Below are 3,875 nucleotides of genomic sequence, written 5' to 3' on the forward strand. Positions count from 1 at the left end.
TGAGACGGAGTCTCGCTCTGTCGCCCTGGCTGGAGTGCAGTGGCCGGATCTCAGCTCACTGCAAGCTCCGCCTCCCGGGTTCACGCCATTCTTCTGCCTCAGCCTCCCGAGTAGCTAGGACTACAAGTGCCCGCCACCTCGCCCGGCTATTTTTTGTATTTTTAGTAGAGACGGGGTTTCACCATGTTAGCCAGGATGGTCTCGATCTCCTGACCTCGTGATCCGCCCGTCTCGGTTTCCCAAAGTGCTGGGATTACAGGCTTGAGCCACCGCGCCCGGCCGAAGATGATAATTCTTAAGGGAACTTCAGTGATGTATATGCAATCTCAAGAAGGTAACTGAGAGACAAAGTAACCCCAAAGGAAGAACTAAAATCTTGGTGAACACGTGCTCTAAGAAGAGGTTTAAGCTAATTTCATAGTTTTGAGTGACAGCTGCCTTTCAGTAGCAGGTCATAGGGAACACAAGATTACAGTTTCAGCTTCCTTCTGGACAGAGTAAGAAATGAAGGTGAAGGTGTTTTTGTCATGCCTTGTGGTTACTCATCTTGAGCTTCGCATACTCTGGCCCTAATGGCTGTGGCCCTGACAGTCCTAATGGCTGCTTTGCTGTTTTTACTGTGCTGTACAAAGGCCACGGATGGTTGAAAGAATAGAAAACTCAGTGCTCAAGAAATGGGGAAAATGAAAATGTTTTACTAGGTAGGTTGGACACACACTACCTCTCTCTGACATTAGTTGGCTCTATTAAGGAGGGATTACTTTGTGAAGTTTGACAATTTACACATTTATTCTACTAAAATACTTCCTTCAGGGTCCGCTCTGTTTGCTTTGCAGGCAAAGAAACTCCTTGAAATCAGGGAGCTTAGCCCCTCACCTTTAGCAGGTTTTGAGATGGAGAAAATTTTACATGATCTAGAGAGAGGGTGGCATACAAGCGGAGACTGGGGAAACCGGGCAGTTTCCTTTTTTTTTTTTTTTTTTTTTTAAGACAGAGTCTCGCTCTGTCACCCGGGCTGGAGTGCAGTGGCACCATCTTGGCTCACTGCAGCCTCCGCCTCCCAGGTGCAAGCAGTTCATGTGCCTCAGCCTCTCCAGTAGCTGGGACTACAGGCATGTGCCACCATGCCCAGCTTTTTTTGTAATTTTAGTATAGATGAGGTTTCACCATGTTGGCCAGGCTGGTCTCGAACTCCTGACCCTGTGATCTGTCCGCCTCGGCTTCCCAGAGTGCTGGGATTGCAGGCATGAACCACCGTGCCCGGCCACAGCTTCCTATTTAATAGTTGTTCCTGAGTCAACTGACTAATAATGTAATAAAATAAGGAGCTATACACTTGGCATTAAATATACACATTTAATTCTCACAAGTTTCTGAGGTAGGTGATACTTCCCTATTTTATAGAGGAAGAAACAGGCTTGGGAGGCCAAGTGATATGTTTTAAGTACTTCACTTGTGATGCTCTATTTTGTCTGACATGAATTCTCCCATCATTTTACTCATTCTTATTGAAATATAAGTATGGAAAAGGTATTCCAGTAGTCTGTGTAAACTGATTTTTGGATTATCCGTCATTTTGCAGTTATCTTTGTCTCTCTTCCTTTGGCTTGTGCAAACAATCAAGAGTTGATTACTTTTTGTGTGTGTGTGAGAGACAGGTCTCACTCTTTCGCCCAGGCTGGAATGCAGTGGCCCGATCTAAGCTCATTGCTCACTGCAGCCTCTGCCTCCCAGGTTCAGATGATCCTCCTGCCTCAGCCCCCCGCAGGTGGCTGGGACCACAGACGTGCGCAACCACGTCTGCTAGTTGTTTTTTTTTTTTTTTTTTTTTTGTATTTTTACTAGAGAGAAGGTTTTGCCATGTTGCCTAGGCTGGTCTTGAACTCCTGACCTCAAGCAATCTGCCTGCCTTGGCCTCCCAAAATGCTGGGCTTACAGGCGTGAGCCTCCATGCCCGGCAATTGATCTCTTTTTTTTTTTCCCCCTTGAGACGGGGTCTCACTTTGTCATGCAGGCTGGAGTGCAGTGGCAAGGTCACAGCAGCGCCTCCAGGGCTTAAGCGATCCTCCTACCTCGGTTTCCTGAGTAGCTGGAACTACAGGCGTGCCCCACCATGCCCGGCTGATTATTGCATTTTTTTGTTTCGCCATGTTGCGCTTGCTGGTCTTGAACTCAGCCCAAGTGATCTGCCTGCTTTGGCCTCCCAAAGTGCTGGGATTATAGGCATGAGCAACCCTGCCCGGCCCCGCTTTATTTTTTTAAACAGACTTGTGCTTTTTATTTGTATGCGACCTTTGGAAAAACCAAACTGTGGAGACTGTTGTGCCACTATCGATTTGTCTGAGGATGGAATCAGTGAAGAATGTAAAGGCGTATGCAGATGGGCTCCTTTAGGATTTTCATATAATAAGACATGTAAATTATTAGTAATGAGTTGATCATTACTGGAGCTGGGTGATGAGTACGTGGAGGTTTATTGTTCTGTTGACTTTTACATGTTTAAATTTTTTCAGGATAAAAAGTTTTTTCAAAAAGCCCTTATATGTAAGTTCATGTGTGCTTGCTATCTTCCTAGCAAATTCCATCAAAATTCTGTACTCAAGGGTTCAACTCAAATTCTGCTTAGCTGTGAAGCATTTTCTGACCACCCCATATGAAAATGATATAGTTTTTTTTTGAGGCAGGGTCTTGCTGTGTCGCCCAGGCTGGAGTGCAGTGGTGCCATCTTGGCTCACTGCAACCTCCGCCTCCCAGGTTCAAGTGACTCTCCTGCCTCAGCCTCCCCAGTAGCTGGGATTACAGGCACCCGCCACCACGCCTGGCTAATTTTTTGTAGTTTAGTAGAGAAGAGGTTTCACCGAGTTAGCCAGGATGGTCTTGATCTCCTGACCTCAGGTCATCCGCCGGCCTCAGCCTCCCGAAGTGCTGGGATTATAGGCGTGACCCATCGCTCCCAGCGATCTTTTTATTTTTAATACTTACAGTTTTGTCTGCATCATTCCTTCCTTATCTCATGTAAATACCTAATCTCCTAACTAGATTGTAAACTCCTTGAGTGTAAGGACCATGTAACACTAACCTTGGTTCTCCCATAGTGCCTAGCACATTGTAGTACACATAGCCCCTGCTTAGTAAATACCGAGTGGTAAATAGGACACTGAATTTCAGGATGCTTCATTCTTTGTTGAAAGAATAGTAAACATAAGGAGAATGCTACTGAATGAAAGGTAATTGTTTATCACCCATGTACTTATCAAAGAGGGCTTTTGGTAACTTGGTTTCCTGATGTACCAGTGCTGCAAGAATGAGGAATGCCATCCTTTATTAAAGTCCTAAATAAAAGCTATTGACAAAATAAATGGAAATAATTCGTAACACCAGAATCTTTATCACAATTTAACTACAAGATTCTGCGTATAGCCTTTTTTCTCACATGCACTGAGGAAGTAAAAGAATGCGTGTGAAAACATAGATTGAGTGTGCTAACTGGACTTTTATTAATTTGAGAAAAACACCTTGCTTCCTGTATATTTATGAGCAGTTTTAGTGTAAGTTCTGTGAGAAACAGGAACTCGTCTCTTGATGAAGCAAAATGTGATACTTATATATAACTGCTATTGAGCCCTGCTAAACATTACTAATGTTGGTGTGAGGGAAAAGGAAGTCAATTTATTTGAACTCCTTCAAGTGAGTTTTGTTACCAAAGTACTATCGTAATAACTTGTGTATTTTCTATGTGATAGAGTTTTACAAGCATTGCTAAGTAAGGAAATTGAGACTCAAAGCGTATAAGTAACTTGCCCAAGGGTGTAAATCGTAAAGGGCTCAAAGTGAAGATTATCTAACACCAAAATTCTGACATTGAATCTGTCCAC

Source organism: Rhinopithecus bieti, unplaced genomic scaffold, assembly GCF_001698545.2.
Source record: "Rhinopithecus bieti isolate Rb0 unplaced genomic scaffold, ASM169854v2 scaffold_6776, whole genome shotgun sequence".
In the NCBI taxonomy this organism is placed as follows: Eukaryota; Metazoa; Chordata; class Mammalia; order Primates; family Cercopithecidae; genus Rhinopithecus; species Rhinopithecus bieti.